Below are 22,243 nucleotides of genomic sequence, written 5' to 3' on the forward strand. Positions count from 1 at the left end.
GAGATCGTTATTGTTGTTGTACTTTGAGAGTAGGTTGCAATAAACACACACACACACACACACACACAACATAAGAAATTAGCCAATTAACCTGTCTTAAAAAATACATTTTTCATGCATCTTCTTGAAAACAATTCAAATAGAAAAGCAATTTGTGTTCAGTTGGGCTCCGAAATTTATTCGGTGGAGGTGAACCTCTCCAGCCAATGAGGGAGGCTGCTGTGAAGGAGGCTCCCCTTCATGTGTGCTGCATTCCATGAGGACAGGAAGGGGGTTTGTCACCAGCTGTTAGCCTGTAGCTCTGGAAGGTGGCTGCCTTGTGTGCACTGTCAGCAAATGTTTGGTGGGCGTGACTCAGCCCATCTTAGCAATGAAATTTGGTTCAACATCACTCCAGAAATGCTGGGAACTGTGAGGAGCGACACTCCTGGGGCCTGTGAATGCTCAGGGGGCATGGTTCAAAGCACACAGCTTTGAATAATAGGGACTAGAATCAAGTAAGCCTGGAAGCTGAGTCCCACATCAGTACTTTCTAGTTTTCTGACCCAGATGAGTTTCTTGCTCTCCTTGAGCCTCATTCTCCTCATGGCTAATAACGGGAAGAGAAAGAAAAAAACCACCTTTATTTTACTTCAGTTAGCTGTGATGATTAAATGAGACAATACATTTGCATGGTGCCCACACCTCGTAAATGCTCAACCAATAGTCACTAGTTCTATTATCATTATTATTGTTACTCGTAATACTACTTTTAGGATTGTTATTATTGTTGTGATTAATGATATTAATGGTTAGAGGAAATGCTTAAAATTCTTCCTCATGGAGAACTTAGGTAGTGGAAGTCAAAAGATGTGTACATTAGGTACGTTTTCCACTAGTAACACAGGGCTTATGAAATGAAGATGTGGAAAAGCTTGAGTTTTAAGTGTGATTCACTCGGAACTTCTGTACCATCATGAAGTGTCCATAAGCATTTTCTGTGGTTAAAGCTATTATGTTGTACAAGGTGAAAAAAAATGTTTTTTTAAATCCACCAATACCAATCTAACCATACCAGATATATTCAGGTAAGATAGGAAGAAGTCACTTGGAAGATGGATATTTTATCCTCCCTGCCAAGAACTCAGATGTCCGGCTAATGAGCCGGCTTTTCCACTTGTCTTGGGGGTACCTGAGATTATGCAAAGCCATTCTGTGGTTGGCTTCTTGTGTTGCTGGAAGTGGTGGCTTGTGGATGGCAGGGTATCATTTAATACTCCTGAATCTCATGAGGCCTGGCATGGATCAGAAAGAAGGTTTTCTATAAGAAAAGCCATCCTGCTGATTGTAAAGCCCTAGTGAGCAGCCAGGCCATCATCATGGAGCCAGACCATCATGAGAAAGCATGCAGTTGGGTCTGCAGGCCATTAAAAAGTTCCAGCCTCGCTGCTAAACAAGAGGAGAGTAAATAGTCTTGTGTTTGCGTCTGAAACACATGGCTCCTCATAGACAGAAAAGTCAGATGTTAATTAAACCTTCACGGGGTTAGAATGGATCATGCCATTCCATACTGAAAAGTCAGTTCTGACTTCTAATTGCATACCAAAAAAAAAAAAAAAAAAGACCCTCAAATGTATTTGCTAACAAGTTCTAACTGCACGCAAGTCGCATTTAAAGTAAAATGACAAATCTTTTTTTCTTTGTATTCGGAAGGGTTCTAATCCCCACAGAGCCTTCATTAAAACAATATCTTGAGTCTATATTTATATGTTTCATTTACTTCTTATGTTTCCTGTGGATTTCTCTCTTTCCTGAAGCCATTCCTCAAAGGAAATGCTGACAATAAATTAACCTGCACACCCTGGTGTATTTTATGGTGTTTCATTTTAAATATTCACACTTGGATTAAAGCGCAGCATCCTTTACCTTTCGATACTTAGCATATAGTAGAGGCTAAATAAATGGCAATTAAGAGAGCTCGCCTTAGGAAAATTGCAGCAGTACTTTCCTAGATTCTCTTTTCATCCCGTCATTCTTCTATGAAGTGGTGTGATTTCTCCTCTGATGGGCAAGATTTGGGATTGTTCACAGTCACAAGTGAGAAAACAAAATACAAGAGATTTTCATTTAGAAGATGGCCTTTCTCTTATCTAGTGGTCTTGCTTCCCAGACTGTCTGTCTGTCTCTGGAAAGCAAAGTCAATAAAAATGATTAGAGCTGGCATCTCACAAATGTACACCCTTAAACCATGAAGCAGTAATGCTGTGCAGGAAATATTTTTCTGACCTTTTCAAATTGCATCCAACTGTCTCGGGAATTTCTCAGTGACTAGAGGTAATAAGGTTCAATCCGTTTTACTGGCTGGCTTCAAATTTAGTTCCTCCGAATCTCTAACTTATCTATTCTTTGCATCTTGGCTCTGGCATCCATTCAACACAGAAATCCATGCATCTCATCTTCACCTCGACCCCCCTCAGGTTTTGCTAAAGGATCACACTGTGGCCTCTACAACCGTGACAACTCTGCACTTACTGCCCCTTGAAAAACAAAATATCAGCCTGGGAAGGTTAGTGGGCATGTTGTCTTTTCAGAAGCCCTTGTTGAATTTAATTAGCCTGTAGATCCCGTCTCTGTCACACATCTCAGTTCTTACCTATGTGATTTATGCCTCAGTAATCTTCATTATGTAAAACTTTTTCAATGTAGCTATACCACAGACCCTCTGCAGAATAGCAAAGAGGCAAAAATACGTGAGTGTCTTTTATGTTAAATTGATTTTTTTCTTTCCTGTGAGTCCAAATGCAATGGACATGTTCCCCTCCAACACCCTCCCCCCGCCCCTATCCCCCGCACCCCCAGTGAGGATGGGAGTCATCCAAGTGTGATGTGCTAGAAGGCAGCTGGGTGGCCCCATTCTTCACCATGTTCCCTGGAGGAGAACAGAAAACAGAAGCTGGGGACACATTTCTTGACCTCCTGAAAGTGGTGGATGTCAGGAAGCCTTGACAAGGAGTTAAAAAGCTTGTCTTACTTTCTATATCAAGAGCATCTCTGTGCTGAATGTGATTCTGGGGAAGACACCCGTGTTCCCTCATTTGTAGGACACACCAAATCCCACACGCACCATGTCTCCTTGCTCCCGTCCATCGCCTTCACACTGCCTGGCGCAGCGGTGATTAGAATCTGGGCTGGAAGTTCCTGTGGCCCGCGCAGCTTGGAGCCTCTTTCTGGAGCCTCTCTGTTTGTGGGCAAACAGCCATCAGCGGGAAGAAATCCTTTTGAAGTTGCCCTTCTAAGAGTCTGTGTTTGCTTGTGTGGTAATTGTCAAGTCTGATCATCGTAAGATATTTGGCTTTATAGAAATGAGATTATTTCAAACAACTCTATTCAGAAAATAGGTTTAGAAGGAAGAGGTTGGAAAGCAGGCCGTTTTTTTTTTCACTCACCGCGATGTATTTTTAAAAGAAAGTGAGTGTACTTGTGCAAAAGTTCATCTTCATAATACAGCCTAGTTTTTTTTTTTCATTTTAGAAAACAAAAGTACTGGAGTTGCTGAAAGTTAAATGGGATCATGCAAAATGTGTTTCAGAATATGAGTGGCTTTGGGGCACCTGGACGGCTCAGTCGGTTAGGCATCAAACTCTAGATCTCAACTCAGGTCTTGATCTTGGGGTCATGAGTTTAAAGCCTGTGTTGGGATCCACGCTGGGTGTGGAACCTACCAAAAAGAAAAGAAGAGAAAAGAAAAAAGGATATGAGTGTTTTTCGAAGTTGCTGTTTTGTCTTATGAAATTCAACCCATACTGATAATAGATGTTGACCTTGAAAGGGACATTAGGGCGGTTGTCCCTTTATAACCCCGAGTGTGGCTGGCTGGTATTTTGTTTCGTAAAGATGAGGTATTTGGGCAGTTTGGTAAGATCAGAAATACCCACTATTTGCGGTGTTTTCGCACCAGCTGGGGTAGAGTGAAGATTTCCAGGTGAGGCCCTAAAGCAGGGTCTGTTCCCTGACAGGTGGCGTTCCCAATAGGTTATTCATGCAGGTGTGTATATGCCTGTGCACATGTGCACAACCAGGTGTGGGGCATACAAGGTGTGCATGCGAACTTGAAATTGGGCTTGGGGGACAACACTCTGGTTCAAAACCAGATGGATTCTAAGTTCTCCCCGGGGACCCCATGTCTTAGTGAATGGCAGACTTGGCTATGCCCACGATCCCTCTCAGAACAGGGGCCAGCTTGGCCTCTGGGGCTGGATTATTACACATCTGGCACCTCCTCTCTCCCATTTCTACCCGCAGGACCTGGAGGTAAAGCAAAATCAGTGTCCAGCCCTTCCACTGCAAGCGTGAAGTGATTTGAATTGGGCGGAAGAAAGAAATGAGGCAGAGCAGGGGTCCATTTGTCATGGGTTAGTTTGTTTTGCCAGGTGTTCCTAGAGTTTGGAGCATGATAGGGGACTGAATCAGGAATTTCCAGGTAGAGAGGCACAAGGGGGATGAGAAGCCCGATGAGTGACAACCCTGAATGCTAATGGTTGTTTCTTCTTGGGAAAGTGCTGCTTACGGGGTGCGTCCTACGTAGCTCAGAACCACACATGTCATCCTCTGAGAAGCCCAGTGAGACAGGCCCAACTAGCCTCAGTTTACTGGGTCACAAAGTGATGCCTTAGAAGGGTTGCAGCTGAGTCTGCTTCTAAGCGGCAGGGGCGTTAAGAGAATTGTATTTGTGTAGAAAGGATGGGACTGACTCACTTGGACCCCACAGGCTTCTGACATTTCCTCTTCCTCTTTTCCCTTCTCCTGTCACTTCCTTCTTTCTTGCTTGACTTCTCCCCTTTTTCTTTTCTGAAAGAGAAAACGGAAGGAGACCAGATTGTTGGAGCACCTTCCCGCTGTGTCTCAGGCCACGGGGCAGGCATTCCTCTCTGCTTAGTCATAGGGTTACTTTCTGTAGAGCTACGGACTTAGTGGTTTTGAAACTTGAGTGAGGGCCAAGGGTTCTGCCTCGAGTGGCATATATTACCTTCACCAGAGGCAGTTTTTATTACCTGAGAACAATCATACAGACGGCGGAGACTGGTGACTGTATGCTGCCCTGACAAGTTCACGTTCAGCCCGGCCTAATCTGTCTGTCATCTGGGTTCATGATTTACCAGGGTCAGGGAATGGATTGAGGGAAGCAGAGGCACAAAGATATTTTTGTGAGTCATCCAGCAGAACCGATTTCCGCAAAGATTATGCTTCTAAATCAGGACTGAACTCCTTCAATTAAGGTCTCTTTTCTTCTTCTATTTGTCTCACATATCAATATTACAGAAATAAACATCCCTGATTGCCGAAGCAGGCTTGTCATTGTGGCCGTGGCTCAATGGAGATGTCGATGCCCGAGGATTCAATTTCACTCTTACAGAGATAACTAATATACTCCAATTTGTTTCTCAGTGAAGGGGCCTGGTTATTTATTCCAGGTAAACTGGGCTGCTTCTGTTGCCACAGCATCGAGTAGTCACCGAGACTGAGGCTGGCGTCCTGATGGGCCTCCTTTGTTCCCAGGCTTATCGGAAGACAGGAAATGGATGCAAAGCTTCGGCAGGGCAGTGGACTCTCAACAGCCCCGTCACCACCGTTAACTGCAAATATACCTCTTGCTAGAGTGGGTGCCCCGAAAAATCGGGGCTGCATCTCGCTTGTAATAAGTACCTCCCTTTAAAAATTTCAGACGGAGCTGCATAGGAGAGGCAGCGTGGCTTTAGATGCAAAGATGATTTCAAGGCACCTCCCTCTCTCTCTCTCTCTCTCTCTCTCTCTTTCATATGCATGTGATCCCAGCACAGAGTTCTTCCATGACAGCCTTTATGTTTACACAGGTCCCCCTCGATTCCCCACTATCATCCTTCCTGGAAATAAACTCAAAATGACCTAAACAAGGAGAAATTGTTCCAAAACTGTCTGCCACACACAGTTCATCTCCAGCACATTGCTTTCCGTTACTGCTGAAGGAAGGGAGCCGAAGACATCGGCTTTACATCCGTGGATTTAGTGGTGGGCACCTGCCTGTGCTTCCTGACAGCCTGGCCATCCCCGCTCCCTGTCCGGGCTGCGGCAGTGTTTATTCTCCCCTAATTGGAACCCCACTGATGCCCCGTGGGAAGGCCTCCTGTTGGCTAGGTGACACATCCATATAGATGTAGGCCATAGCCACCGTGGGCCACGGTAGTGCTGTCCTCAGGAATATCAACATCGGGGTCAAAATTAAAGCAACATCGAGGCTAATGGAGTTTCTGGACTGCCTCTTGATATTATTAGGAGCTCCCCCATTTTTCTCAGTGTTTATCTTTGGAGTTAAAGCAAAGTCAGCAGAAATTCTCATCGGAGAGGCTTTATCGCAGCGTTTTCCTCTCCTGTTTAATTCTTCAGCGCACTGCTTCCAGAAGCAAGGGATGACTGATAAAATTACCAACTAGCACACGTAATGAGCAAGCAAACGAGAAACACACGAGGTTAGGGCACTCTGTGGAAATGTTACCCTCTCATTATGTCTTCTTCCTTTTTAAGTGAATGGGTATAAGGAGATCAGCTTTATGCTGATGCCTGGGAAGCTTAATTTTGTTTAAAATTACATTAATTAAAATGAAATGAACAAGTAAATCCCCTTTATCTTAACTTTCAGTGTCGGAACAGAACTCGTCACCTTGGACGTCGGAGGGCCCCTTCGTTGTCTCTGTTTGTGGTTACAGCGTTTGCCTATTCCTTGTGCTATTTTTATTTTTGTCATTGGAGTCCATGAAGACTTAATCATCGGCCCTCTCTAATTTTCCGGAAAGAAAAATAAAAAAGGAAATATGTTGATTTATTGAACTGGCTGCAGAAAGAGAAGAAGAGGAAGAAGAAGGAGAAGCAGAAGAAGATCAATCTGCCATTGTGGGTTAATAGTAGGGAACAAAACACATTCATAATTAGAAGAGAAAAGGACTTTCCTCGTCCATTCCAATTTATAATAAAAAGCCCCTCGCCGAAGTGTCTTAGAAAATAATGCATTCAGACTGAGTCGAATTACCGCCTAGCAGATTCTATTTATCTGTAGCTTAAAAAGCAGCTGCGTTTTTGTAAAAAGCAATGAATGTGGCAGTCCTACTTAAAGGTGGAAGAAAAAGAACACCCCTTGTTTTGTAATAAGGGGATTTTCAATTTAAAAGAGCGAGCGAGCCCGTTGTGTGGAGAGCGGTTATTACATTCGCTGTATTCTATCTCGCCCACCAGGAGGCTAATACCGGGCGGCCGGGAAGGAGGCCGCGCTCGAGGGTTATCTCGCCGCCTCAGATGCCGGGAAGCCCAAGGAGCCCAGGCGCTTCTGGACGACGTTCAGCAAGGCCGCGGGGATTCCTGCGCGGAGAGGAGCCTGCCTGTTCTGTTCCAAGGTAAACAGCCCATTTCCTCCGTCGGCTGCATGGTTCGGTCTGGGAATAGGTTTCCGTGAAGATCCCTAAAAAGTTTGCCTCCGAAAACACCGTTTTAGGTGCTGGACACCCCCGCCTGGCCGGGCCGGGGCCCAAGGAGGTGCAGGCTCACTTCTCATCACGGGAAACGAACTGCCCACGGGGCCAGCGGAAGATGCGCGAGTGGAGCCAGCGCCTGGCTGCGGGTCGGGCTGCGGGTCGGGCTGCGGGTCGGGCTGCGGGTCGGGCTCCACGCCGGGACGTCTGCAGCCCACGGAGGCTTCGCTTAGGAGAATCACGCTCCCTCGCAGGAGCCCGCGGCCCGGAGCGCAGGGGCTCGCCGAAGGGCGCTCGCAGCAGCCGCCGGCAGGTGCACAGGTTCCCGGTTGTTACTTCCCGAGACTAACCCTACGTTCGCAAATAGGCAGAAGGCGATTCGGGCGGTCGCTCTGTGTGTCTGTGTGTCCCGCTGTGAGTGCACGTCCACTCCCGTGTCTGTGTACGTCTGTGCCCCCGTTCCTGTCTTCAATCCCTCGTGCACGTCCCTCCCCCCGGTCGGTTGGTCCGTCGGTCGGTCGGGGAGGTTTGGCCAGCCAGCGCCTGCTCAGATGTGGTCCCAGGCCCCAGGCTCTCATTTGATTTTTGGCCCGGGACAAAAAGAACGTGTCACATCGTGATGAATGGTCAATCTGAATTTTCAATTCATCTGAAAGGAGGAGGGGGAGGAGGATATGAGCCTGCTGATGAGACGAACCTTTTCCCTTTGGGAAGAGCAGGATTCAAATTAAACATCACTTTCAGTGTGAAATGAGTCTGGAGGCTTCTTGTCTCCCCCCCCCCCCCCTTTAACTCCTTGGTGGCCGCTCCTTCGGAGAGGACCCTTCGTGGCCAGGTCCATCCCCAGTAGGCCGCAGCTCCTCTTCTTTTGTTTTATTTTCTCTCAAGACTGGGTCCAAGAAACTAAGAAACACACACACACACACACACACACACACACACAGTGGATGTCTTACTATTTTAAAAGTGTCCTTATTCACAAGATATGATTTTCCCCAAGATGTGTTATTCCCTTGCGTCCCAAACTAATGTTTCCAACAAGTACAAATAAACCAACAAACCAAGAAGTCAATATGTAAATAATGTCCTTCTTTTAAGCATAATTTTGCCAGGAAGGAGGAGGAAGAGGGAAAGCAAGGGATCCTTTACAAAGACCCTTTGAGTGCCCTGTGCTGTAGGCCAGGCTCTGCTAGCCCGGCGAGCCCCAGAGGAAGGACAGCAACCAGAAACCTCGAGTCCCAGGATCGTCCTATCGACCTGCAGCAGGTTTGGCTTCAAGTCAAGCCTCTGCGGGGACACCTGGAAACTACCCTTCAGTACATGCTGGTCCGAGGCCTCAGGCCCAAGCTTGTAGAAAGAACCCGCTGACCATGGCAGTGCTAGATGGCTTGCCCACCTGTGCACGGTCCGGATGTCGCAGTCTGGCATCTTCCATCCATGCTCTTCCTGCACTTTGGTGGCTTGTAGGGAAAGAGAAAGACTAGAAAAGGCTAAGAGACAGGCTTGTTCGTCCTGTATCTTTTCAAAAGGAAGATGTCGGGGCTTTTTCATCCCTCTTCCTACAGGAAAAGAGGTGTGGCAGGGGAGGGGAGGCAGCTGGAGTGGGCTGTGGCAGGGGAGGGGAGGCAGCTGGGTGGGTGAGGCAGGGGAGGGGAGGCAGCTGGGGGCAGAGGTAGAGGTGGAGTGGGGGAGGTGGAAGGTGGAGGCACATGAGCAGCTGTGTTTATTTTAATACATATCATTTAACCCTCACCTAAAAACAAATTGGAGAGGTTTGGGAGTGCATTAATCTGGACCCAATTAGCATGTCTTTCTCCTTCAAAAGTGCAACCTGAGATTAATGAATATAAAGTAGAGTTTCAGATGCAGTGCTTACATCATTTGCATGTTTCATGCATGATAATTGAATTTATGTATGCACTTCCTTTCATTTAACTATTTCCAGTCTCCTCCCTGTGATTCACATACACCAAGATTTCATTACAGTAACCTCCAGGTGGAAATAGCTTGCCTAGACTTTACCCCTCACGAGAAACTCGGGTTCTTGTTTCTTTTATTTGACTTTGAATAATACAATATTAAAAAAAAAAGAAAAGAAAAAGCAAAGGGCAGTGCTTATTAGTCTGGGACATTGTTTTAGGAGTTGGTAAATAGGCATTCCAGGCCTAGTTTGGAAAGGCCAGCGAATCCATCGAAACTTAGGGCATTGAGTTATTAGTGGTCACAGGGAACTAGTTTCAGTGTGGTCACTTAAAAGTGCATCAACAACTCCAAGAGTAGTGTCACTTTAATGCAGCATAAAGAATGTTCTGGGGCCCTGGGCCTGAGTTATTTAGATCACTGAGAGCTGTAGTACACCGGATTGTTTCTGGCATAGATATTGGCTTCTACAGATGTGGGGGGGGGGGGGGTGTCAGCCTCCATGGAGGTCTGCAGATGAGCTTTTAGCACTCATGGTCTCTTAGCAAGCTGTAGGGTTTCTCTCTCTCTCTCTCTCTCTCTCTCTCTCTTTCTCTCTCTCTCTTCTTTTTTGTTATTTAGGTGTAGAAGGCTTAATGCTGACTTAGGCTAAGCAGGTGCTAAGGTCCCCCCTCTGTCCACCTGCTCCAGAATGAAAGGTCTGAATGCTGGCAGTGGGCCGGTAAGAAAGCTTCCCGAGGAAGAAAGTGAAGCAAGAGGTTTGAATGAAATCCCCTGGTTTCAGTTCGTATCAGTGATTTGTCTGTCTTCCGTCTTTCCTCCTGTGTTTCCAAGTCCAATGTCAAAGTGATGAGCTTTTCTCCAGGAATTCTTCCCAGTGTCCTTTGTTTTCAGTGAATTCAATGGTTGAGTGTTGCTGAGTGTCTCTGGTCTTGTTTCCTGGTCCTTGTAGCTAAGAATGTCGTTGAAGGATAACACCTTGTTAATTTGTGATGTCACAATTTAAGTGTGCTTCCTGTCACTTATGTGTAGTTTAAAATGTTCCTTAATGTAGCATGAAATGATTGGTTAGCTTTGAAATGGTTGTGAAGTCATGTGAAGAAAATAAGTTTTGCATCCGACCAAGATAAATTCACTCTAGTGCTTTATGGCTTTTTATTCCTATGTGATAGTAATAAAGTCTCATGTAGGGATGGAAGCCATGAAATACATTGTGAAAAATCATCAACTAAGAAGGGGCCATCAGGATAGAAAACGTTAGCCTGTGCAGCTGTGAATGTGATGGAGCACTGACTTAGCGTCTAGCTCTGCTACATGCTTGGTGTTTGAGTCTCTTTATCCTTGGGTTTATGACAGCTAAGGAATCTAGGTTATGAGAGTTGATTCATCTTCGTGATCATCGATTGACATGCACATTCGGTGTCGCATGTTTCTGTTTATCATACATTTTTCTCCGTCTTCGATGAACCAGTGCACCCTAGGAGAACTGTTGATAGCCTGCCAGCCTGGTAGGTAGTGGTCGGTCCTCCTATGGCTTCTTTCTCCTGTGGTGTTCTCTATTCTGAAACAAAGAAGAAATAGTCAAATCAGACGTGCCCTCTTGGAAATGTGGTCCAGATTGCTCTACTCCCAAGCTCCAAAAAAGGTATACGTTTCATGGGCTAGATCGACACCGCCTCAGATGCAGCAGTCCACTAAGGCCTGTCCGGTGTCCAGGTGTAGCGTGGTAGAGAAGCACCTGCTGTCAGAGGAAAGGAGGAGGGCTATGGGGTGGCGTTGGGTTCTCCTCTCTCAGCCCCTTCAACTTTGAGCCCTGGGGCAAGTTATGTAACCTCTGTGAACCTCTTGTAGTACGCCTCGCAGGGCCGCTGTAAGGATTAACTGAAGTCATGCACACAGGACCTAGTAGCACATTACTGAACGTGTTGCAAAAAAGGCCCATGAGATATAAGTTGTTCTGTTTTCCCCCCTTTCTTTCCTCTCCCTTTCCCCTCTCTCCCTATCTCACATCCTCTCCTCCCTTTAGACATTGGTCTAAAAATATTATCTCTGAGAGAGAAAACAGTTCTTCTAGAATGTCGAGTTGCAGCTCCTTTCCATATGTGGCTTAAATGTCTTGGTTGGATTCATAGTTTCCTTTCTTTCTTTTCTTTCTTTCTTTCTTTCTTTCTTTCTTTCTTTCTTTCTTTCTTTCTTCTTTCTTTCTCTCTCTTTCTCTCTTTCTTTCTTCTTTCTTTTTTTTTAAATGAACCGTTTTAATGTTCATGACTGACTTATTTCACTGTTCTTTTTTTTCTGTATATATATTTTTCCTCGAACTGTTTTCATTCTGACTGTTGACCCTTTTTACTGGTGTTCTGTATTTTTTTCAATGAGAATTCTAATAAAGATTATTTTTGTTATCTTTTGCCTCTCTGTTTCCTCCACACAATGGGATTTTAGCTTGTGCTCTGAAAATGTCTGGGCTGCCCCAGTAAGATAAATGCTGCCTTTTCTGCAGAAACTGCCCACTGGCAAGGCTGAGCCATAGCCTCCCTACATTTGCATATCAATGCACTTGGGGAGATTTGTCAGTTCAGTTGTAACTTTGGTGCTGGTTTAACTTCTAAACACAGAGGAGTTATCATTTGACTTTATCACTAAGGTCTATAGAATATTTGTGAATGAAGAAAAGCACCACACAAGTACACAAATGCTGAAACTTTAAAAAAAATTACACAATGGTATAAGTGTACTGCTGTAAAAAATAAAAGATAGTGAAAGTCAGTGACCCCATATCTGTATCCAGAGTTATTTTATTATAATTAAATTTATTTATCTACTTATTTATGAAGATTTGTTTAGAGAGAGAGATTGTGTGTGCGTTGGCGGGAGGGGCAGAGGGAGAGAATCTCAAGCAGGCTCCCTGCTGACCTTGCAGCCCTACATGGGGCTCAGGCTCATGACCCATGAGATCATGACCTGAGCTGAAACCAAGAGTTGGCTGCTTGACTGACTGAGCCACCCAATAGCCACCCACCTATTTATTTATTTTTAGAAAAGGAGGAGTGGCAGTGGGAGAGGGAGAGAGAGGATTTTAAGCAGGCTCCATGCCCAGGGCAGACCCCTCCATGGAGCTTGATCTCATGACCCCAAGATCATGATCTAAGCCAAAATCAGGAGTCTCATGCTTAACTGACTGAACCACCCACACGCCCCGAATTTATTCTTTAAACCTCATGCTTACCTCTACCTATCCAGAACCCCGTCATGTCCCTGATGCTTAAAGACATTAGGTAACTCTTCAGATGTTTGTGAATAAATGAATGAGAAAGAAAGGAAGGAGGAAGATGGAAGCAAATACAGAAGTAGAAGGCCATATCACCTTAAGAAGTTTATTGTACGGTTAGGGAAATAGAGAATAGCTGACACACATACACAGTTAAAGGTGAACTGCAAGAAGGAGAGCTTAATTCTGTAGGGGGGGGGTCAACATTACTAGTCATTCAAGATGGCATGTAGTGAACGGTGTATCCAGAATTACGATAGGGATCCAGAGCAGGAAAAGTTCCCTAGAATCAGAGTAAGATCCATGTGAGGGTTGAAAACAGCCAGATTTTCATGGGCAAGAGTCAAGGATTTAAATATCAATTCATCAAGGAATTTATGAGAAGCTCAAATGAGTGGTTCTTGGAAAATTTTTCTGGCCTATAAAGTATTCTACCCCGGAGAACATATTTACTTTTAAATATCTTCACAAGGACTGTTAAAAGCAGATCATAGATTTTAATGGACACACTTGCTTAGATGAATTAATCACTGCTGAGTCTCAGTGGGCTGCAATTAGTATCACCCATGGGGGCACGATGAGTCCAAGTTGCCAAGATGCCCATGATTTCCAGGATGGACATGTGTTCGCTCAGTTTCTCCCCTCCTTTATTCTTGTATTGAAACTCTAGTACTTGCTGGAATTATGAGGCCTCTTGTGCATTAGTGGCTGCCTTTGAGAAGGGCTCAGCATCCCCCAACAGCTCTGGATAGTGAGCCTGCCACTGGTCTCTTCAGGGTTATTGGTTGGCAGCAAATCTCTTCGTATGCCTGGGTAAAGTGCATATAGGTATGTTGGCCAGTGGAACAGAATGCTGCAGTAAAAAGGGATCTCACTCCTCAAGTGAATGAGTCCATCTCCGTCTTGCCAGTGGTCACGACGCAAGTGGAAGATGCGAGCTTTCACCACCAACATCACCTTACTCGACAGAGGATAGCATGCACGGAATCTGGGATTGGGCAGGTTGAGAAAAGTCAGATTGTCTTACACATTCAAATCCCAAAATGTTACAATTATTGGAATTGTGAGCCTCCCAGAGAAGATGAAATAAAGAGTTCAGAATCCTTCTCTCATTTTTCGGATGGTCCCAGGTACTCTGAAGCCATGGTTCAAATAGCAGAGCCTGATCTTTTTGTCACAATTTGGGTCTCACCAAGGAGACGATGTGTCCTCTGAAGTGTCTTTGCCCGAGTGGGAATGGTTTCAGTCTGGCCCACACACTCACTTGCCTACCGTTAGCACCACAGTCACTCTCATGGGTTACACACCATTAAGGCATGACTTGGGGGGAGATCCAACCAACAGCTCTGGATCACAGTGGGGTCTACATGGACCAGAGCCCTGAATCTCAGTGAGCACCACATAACATGACCCTCTTGGTCATGAGCTTCAGATAGTCATGACCATCTCCAAACCCATTCTTGCAATCAGATTTCCCAAGGGTAGCTATGCCAGAAAGAGCTGCCCCAGACCCTGTTCTTCTAGATTAGACTCTCTTTGGATCTGAAACATTGATAGTCCAAGGGTGGAGTGGAATGGGATTTAAGAAAATCTCTCATGATTTTACCGAATGGCTCTTCTCCTCACAACCTTTCATAAAGCAGACACCAAGACATATGATGATCTGGGGATGCAGGCCACTGATGCCAGGCCCCTCTTACCTTTATTTCCACCTTCAGTCCTTATCAAGAATATAACATAAATTGGTTGGCTTAAGATAATAATATCAGCCATGTTTCATTCTTTCATTCCATCGGGTTTGTTTTTTTTTTCCTCTTTTATGTGTTTAATTAGGCACTAAGAATAAATGCTTTCTAGCCAAGAGATTTATAAATATTCTGGGAGTATGTTTTAGTAGAGAATATGTAAGCAACATACTGGTCACCTAAAATTAGATTACAAAAGAAAGGCTCAAAATATATTGATGACTTAATTCCTTGCTTAATTAAGTTCAAAGTCTTGGCTATCACCCACAAGGCCCATATGGCCTATACTCACCCCCACTTTCTAGTCTCATCTCCTGTCCCTCATTCATCCAGTCCAGCCCCACTGACTTTGAGGTATTTCATGAATGTACCGAGTTGCTTCTACTTCACAGTCTTTAGAATTGCTGTTCTCTCTACCCAGAACACTCTTTTTGGATATTACATATCTCACTTCTCACCACCTCGGGTCTCTGCCCCAGAGTCTCCTTATCAGTGAGACCTGCCATGACCATCCTATATAAAATAAGTCCCCTCCTCCTGCAGACACCCACCACCTTACCCTTATTCATCTTTCTCGACAGATGACACTTTTCATCATCTGATGTACTACATATTTACCTGCTTTTAAAATATTGATTGATTATTTTTTCACACTAGAAAATCAGCTACAGGAGGCCAGGACCACTTTACCCACAGAGCCTAGAATTGTACATAGCAGGCACTCAAATATTTGTTGAGTGAAGTAACACTTAATCTGGCACTTCCTGGCATCTCTGTGTTAAGATAGTGGCATCATATATCACAACAAGAAAGAATCACTGATATTTCTCACTATTTGAATTAACCATGCTTTAAGCATTATATTCTTTTTTTTTTTTTTAAGCATTATATTCTTGTAAGACATATGGCTTTGTTTTTCCAGTTTTCCCCTGTTAGAGTACTGTGACGTGCATTTTCACCTATCACTTTTATGCCAATTCTTACTTAGGATAAATTTCTTAATTGTGGAATGACTGTAGTTTATGGGCATTTTTATAGTTCCTCATATATATTCCCAAATTGCTTTCCAGGCATGATGTACCAGTCCACATTCCTATTAGAAAGGAGATGTCAGAAACTTACAGCTTGAGACTTCTTAAAATTGGTATTAATGCTGTTTCACCAAGTTAACTATATCCCCTTGCTCTTTTGGTGTCTTTTGCCTATTCTTTCCCGGAGTATCAAACTGTGCTATTTCCTTTTTCAACTTTAATTTCTATGATCAGATGAATTATTTTAGAAATGGAAGTCAGAAGTCATATTCTTTAATTCCCCTATTCTACATATGAGGAAATGAAGTTCCAAGATCATTCTGCTGGTTGCAAGCAAGGCTAGCAAGTCTAGGACTGAGGGACTCAGCACTGCACTCAAGTCAACACCTGAAAATATTTAAAAACCATGAGTCAGCTAGTAGGAATCAGAGTACACCATGCTCTTACCTATGAGAGCCTACCTGTTCCTTATTAAAATGAATGTCAGAATGTCCACAAGAGTATCTCTTGATGTTGAGAGATTAGCTCTATTTGTAGTGCGTAGGATGTAACTTTTAAGTTGAACTACCTGTTCCACTTGCTGTGTTAACTTGTTCTGGAATCTTTTATTTGTCTTAGTCTCTCTTGCACAATCTGGCTCCTTCTCATTTATCTTCTTTCTGAATTTCATAAAGTTACAATCCAACCAAGAAACTAGTAGCATTCATTGCACTTCTTTAAATATAAGTAAAAATAATTAGATTGCTGGTCTTTTTACCAAAGAAAAAGATCGTGTGCTTCTCTGAAGCTAGCACAAAATTGTCATTTGGAGATTTTGTGGGAATGACTATTCAAATCAGCATATACATTTGTAAAAATCTATACACCTTTGAAGACATCTGTCTTCATGGATAAACACACATGGTCTCCCATTTCTCAGTAGAGAAATGTACACTAATGAAAAACTTTGGAATCCTATATTGCCTTTCCTTTGAAATCCTCAAAACTGGCCCCACATATTTTTTCTTCCATGTATATGCTTTCATAAGATTTCAGATAAGGTGTTCACACCTCATTCATAAGTTGAATTGTTACGAGAATGCCAGAGCTAAAGATCAAACTGGTTAACATCCATGGTAAACAAGAACAATGAACAGAGCTCTATTTCCCAACACATCTTGAGGGGTGAATCAGTTGATAGCTTAAATAGGACACTGTGACCTGATAAAAAGCATTAGTATACAAATATATGTCTTACCCTGGGTGCCTACACTAAATTCAGGAAGTCTGAAATTCCAAATGGCTTATGGAGAATACACTGTTATTTACCGATAGGCTTTAATGGCTCTAAAGAAAATGTAAGAGCCCAGGTGAAGTAAATAACTCAATTGACGGGAGACCTCCCAAGGGAACTAGCATGACTGAGTTGAACAGTTGTTCACCATAGTTGAATGGGGCAGATGTGTACATATGGGTGAATCCATTTGTTTCAGGGGAACAGATTTGTTAAAGGGCAGGAAGTAGTGAGGCTCACCTGAAAAAAACCAGGCTGTGCAAACAATATACATGATTTTGCAACTTTTTTTACTTTGAATATGTATTTTCTAGTTGTGGCCCCTTCTTACGAGATTGTAGAAAATAATTTCAGTAAATATTTTTTCTCAGTTTTATCAAATCCAAATCTTTAAAGCCAGGTGTACCCTCAACATCTGTCAGCAGGTCTACCCTCTCAAGTCTAGAAATAGCCTTCTCTTAAGACACCGATGGCCTCTTCCCTCCTCACTTCATTTCTATACTCTGTCCTTCTCCGAGGTGCCTAGGAACTAAGAAAACAGTAATCCACCAAAAACCTGTCTTCCAACCATGTCTTCAATGTACATCATCTTGATTAATCCTCTCAACAATCTCACCAGGAAGAGTTTATCCTCATTTCTATTTTTCATGTTTGGAAACTGAGAGACTGAAAATTGTGATTCACCAGGCTGCTTCTCACAGGATTCTCGTTATGCCCCCAGTGTCAGTCCTCAGACCTGGGGCATGACTCCTACTAGGTGTGCTAGTTATTAACATATTGTCTCTTAGCTCCAAACCCTCCTTCTGTGTTTTGTATATAGTGATACAACATGATTCTTTTACTCCTACTTCTTAGAGGTTTGAGATCGCAATGAGTGTCCAATACCACCACCACACCACCTCTACACACACACACACACACACACACACACACACTCACCCATTTCCTTATTTCCTCTAATGGCTAATTTGCCCAGGAAAGAGAGGCCTTGGGTCCCCCAATCACAGCTCCCATAGCTGATTTTTTTCTGTCTGCTGTTGGCCAACATTTTCCCGTAATTCTAGCTTAAAGATCAGAATGATGCTAAAAAAAGCAGGGATGGCCCTATAGGGGCAGAATGTCCTATGAGTACCTGAGTGGTAATCTTCCTGCCTCCCACAAGGGAAACAAAGCATCAAGGATCACTCGGCCCCCTTGGGGACATTTTCTAGACCTTCCCCACTTTCTTGTGCAAATAGTGCGATTGTGGGAGGGTCTATATCCTAATTCTACTAGAGCAGGTGACAGCAAGAAGAAAGAAGTAGGTATTTCAAAGTGACCCAGCCATCCTTTTGCAACCCCTGCAAGCTTTTGATAATAGAATACAGAGCATGCTGTCCAATAACAGTTGGAGAACATGAGAGTAGAATTACAGTCAGAGTTCCCATCGCTGCCCCTGGCTAGATGCTGTGACCATGAGACATTCATTTCCTCTCTTGAAGCTGAAATTCCTCATCTGAAATCTGGGTATAATTTCCATCCTTCTCATTTCAAGTTGTTTTGAAGCTCAGCTCCAGCTATGCATGAGCAGAAATGCCTTGGTGAACTACGTACTTTGGAAACGTAGCATCTCGAGGGTTGTTAAGTTGGAAATTAACACAAAATGGCAAAAACATAATTTCACTTGAAACTTAATGTGGAGATTTTAAGTTCATTCACTGGTTCACGTGCCAAGCCCTGTGCCAGGGGCTGGGGATAGTGCCAAGAACAATACAGGCACAGTTCTCAGTGGAGCCTAATGGCAGGGGGGATGACCCAGACTGAACAAGTGATCAGTAGGATGAGTGCTATGAGAATGCCTGCCCAGGGTTGGATGGATACATGGATGTGTCCTTGGGGGAATCAGAGAAGGCCTCCTAGAGAGAGAGGCCACAACTTCCTAAATATCATAAAACTAGAGTACACAAATACTGATACTCTCCCATTATGATTTCCACATCTTAACTAAAGATTCAAGGTCATTCCTTTTACTCTCACACAGACACACACATAAAATTAAAAGGAATTCTTAGGCTAAAGATAACTTTACAAAAAAAATTTCCCATTCTGACCCTCTTTGGCCAGCTGTACAGGGTTCAGTGTCTCCCTGAACCACAATTGGGAGGTGCACCTCCATTTCTCCTGATACATACAACTGGGAACCATCTCTCCACTTCTCCGAGGGGATAAAAGTACATTTTCCTATCACCACATAAACATATCAGGGGCTTCCCTCTGAGGGTTAAAACCAAATAAACTTAAATTTAAATCAATTTAAAAACAAATGTACTTGATGAAAGAGGAACCCTCTTACACTGTTGGTGGGAATGCAAGCTGGTGCAGCCACTCTGGAAAATAGTGTGGAGGTTCCTCAAGAAGTTAAAAATAGGGCTACCCTATGACCCAGCAATGTACTACTAGATATCTATCCCAAAGATACAAATATAGGGGCACTTGCACCCCAATGTTCATAGCAGCAATATCCACAATAGCCAAACTGTAAGAGCCCGTATGTCCACTGACAGATGAATGGATAAAGAAGTTGTGGTATATATACATTGGAATATTCCTCAGCCATCAGAAAGGACGGATACTTACCATTTACAGTGATGTGGTTGGAACTGGAGGGTATTATGCTCAGCAAATTAAGTCAGTTAGAGAAAGATAATTATCATATGGTTCCACTCCTCTGTGGAATATAAGAAACAGCACAGAGGATCATAGAGGAAGGGAGGGAAAACTGAATGGGAGTCATCAGAAAGGGAGACAAACCATGAGAGACTCCTAACTCTAGGAAGCAAACTGAGGGTCTCTGGAGGGGAGGGGATAAGAGCAAGGGGTAATTAATTGGGTGATGGGCATTAAGGAGGGCACATGATGTGATGAGCACTGGGTCTTTTATGCAACCGATGAATTATGAACTCTATTTCTGAAACTAATGGTGCACTATATGTTGGTTAATTGAATTTAAATTAAAAAATTTAAATAAATAAAATTGTGCCTGAAACATAGGAAAGATACAAGTGGAGGCCGATGTTACAATGACCACAATCGCTGTTTTCTTTGCCTCCCCTCCTGCTTGCTTCCAGTTTACTTCAGTTTGCTTAAACCTCATGACTCATAGCCATAAACAGCTCTTAAGTTCACCAGTAGCTTCTATGTAGCTGGATCTGAAGAACTATTTCATTTCTCATTTTACTGACCTCTCCATGGCCAGCTACCTTGTTGATCAGTACCTTTTAAAAATGTATATTCTCTTCTGTTGACCTTATGAGACAACATTTTCCTATTTTTCTTCATATGTCTTTGGCTATGGTTCATTTCCTTTGCTGGCTTTTCCATCTCTGCCCACACACTTAATATAAAGTTATTCAGGATTTAGACCTGGCTCTTTTTCTCCTCTCCCCTTAAGTAAGTCTTTTTAAGTCCATGGCTTCAATAACTTCTTCCCAGATGACATATATTCAAATACGTCACTACCTCCTAGACACCTCCACTAGGATGTTACAAAGGTATGTCACTTGCATTATGTTCAAAACATATCCGTTATCTCCTGCCCTGAACCTGGGACTCCACTAATTTCCTATGTCAGCAAATAATATCCATTGCATAAAGTAGAAATCCAGGAATAATCTTTGATTCAGTTCTCATTCCGTTTTTAAACGATTTCAAGTTGTATGTCACATGTATCTGTTGAATACGTCCACTTGCCTTTGTCCCCATGGCCACGACTCAAGGTCAATGTCCTCTCTGTTCTGTAGTCTCTTTGGCCTCCAGCCTCAGTGCAGCCAGACATAGTTCTTCATATTCAAGTCTCACATGTCAACTTGCTCTCTTGCTTAAAATCCTTTAAGGGTTTTCCACTTGCTGTTAGAATAAATAACAGTCATTACCATGCCTTCCAAGGTACTGTGGGGTCTGGACCCTGTCTACCACTCCCACCTCATATCCCCAGTTGATCTATGCACTCTGTTCACTGTTTACATCAGTTCCTCAGTCTTTCAAACATGATAGTTCTTTTGCGCCTCTTTACACTGATGGCTGTCTCCGTCTGGAAGCTTCTCCAAGCTTGCCACTCCACCTTCTTGTTTCCAGGGAAGGACTTCTATTCAACCTCCAGATTCTTCTCCTCCCCTATGCCACCTTCCCAACTTCCCAGTCTAGATCAGTTTCATCTGTTATACATTCCCACCAGTGTTTCTTTTTCTCAGGAGATTTGACTCAGTTTGTAATTATTTACTAGGTAATTAATTAATGCTCTTATTCCCAAAGATAATTTAGGCTCCATAATAGAAAGGCCTGTTTTTGGCCTCGCCCCTGTTTTTCCCCAGCACTTACATAGGAGGGCCTATATATGGACGGAACTAACATTTGTTGAATACTTGAATGAATGTTTTCCCGCCCTAGCTTAAATTATCAGAATATTTCATGCTTCTTTTCAAAACTCCCAAATCTTCTCCAGATTGTGATCTTACCACATTCCAAGAAAGACTTGAAGATTATAATTGAATTTTTGGCTAAAACATAGCAACAGTTCCTTTTTTAATAGATGTGGCTTTCCTATAAACGTGAGATTCATTTAAGCAGAAGTTGAAAGAATTTGTGTAAACATCCTCAAATCAAGTATACAAGATTCAAATAGGATCGCAGCTGCAATTAATTTGAAACCTAAATTGCATTTTTACATCAACAAAGTTACAGAAAAAAGAGTCATTAAGTAATTGCTATTGTGACATAGATTCATGCTATAGTCGAAATACTTTGCACAGTTGTAATCTCAAACTACCTTGAGGTTTGCCACATTCTTTAATTTTCTGATTGATTAAATGGATTATTTGACATTTTGGCAGATTGTAGAAATTGCTGAATAACAAAGACTCCTTTCATTCCTCATTATTTGCTCTCTCTGAGCTTAATGCAAATTCTTTAGAAACAATGGTGTGATATTTCCTTTTCTATAATTTTATTTCAGTGTTGTAGTTTTACTGATAACAGTAGCAATTCCTACACAAAAATTGCACATCATTAACTTAGCATTCTCTGTAATTAAAATGTAATGCATAATGAGATATGAACTTCATATCACATTCAGACTTTTTTATTCTTGCCATTGTACAGATAAAAAAAAAAACAACGAACCGACTGATGATGGAAAATTTCTTCAGTTTTGGCTGCCAATGCATCCTTTGGGAAGCTAGGTATTTCCAGGTGGCCGGTTAAATGATGGTTTGGATAGTGTTTACATTGACTAGACTGGCCAGAGAAGGGCTTTTTTGTTCCAAGTTCATTTTTTCTAGTCTATTCAGTTAGTACTGGTTATATAAATATTGCATTATTTTCCCTCATTCACTGGGACACCCACAGGCCTTCCTTTACAACCTACATCCAACTTTTGACTTGTGTAAGGTTCCCTGGGTAGACTCTCTAATTAGATTATCGTGCCTTCTCCAGGAGGGAGCGTATTTGTTATGGGGCTGATGGCCCAGATAGGCTACCCCAAACAAGCATTCACT

General features: G+C 43.1%; 2 long non-coding RNA genes across 21 annotated transcripts in view; one reads left to right on the forward strand and one right to left on the reverse strand.

The window, feature by feature from the left end:
* The window catches only part of LOC112654405 (uncharacterized), a 231,175-nt gene that overhangs the window by 95,037 nt on the left and 113,895 nt on the right, over window positions 1–22,243 (forward strand). For 17 of the 20 annotated variants that reach the window (XR_004805121.2, XR_004805120.2, XR_003133008.3 and 14 more), the window contains 3 exons: window positions 6,653–6,903; window positions 7,243–7,400; window positions 7,499–8,542. This is a non-coding gene — a long non-coding RNA (uncharacterized LOC112654405). Of the gene's footprint in view, window positions 1–6,652; window positions 6,904–7,242; window positions 7,401–7,498; window positions 8,543–22,243 lie in introns of those variants that run through there. The other 3 variants (XR_003133009.3, XR_004805119.2, XR_003132996.3) reach the window with 2 other exon arrangements.
* LOC125752550 (uncharacterized) lies at window positions 1,611–4,834 on the reverse strand. Its single transcript, XR_007402363.1, has 3 exons — window positions 4,735–4,834; window positions 3,104–3,697; window positions 1,611–2,164 (listed from the first exon to the last, which is right to left on the reverse strand). It is a non-coding gene; the product is annotated as an uncharacterized LOC125752550 (long non-coding RNA).

Source organism: Canis lupus, chromosome 15 (assembly GCF_003254725.2).
Source record: "Canis lupus dingo isolate Sandy chromosome 15, ASM325472v2, whole genome shotgun sequence".
NCBI lineage: Eukaryota > Metazoa > Chordata > Mammalia > Carnivora > Canidae > Canis > Canis lupus.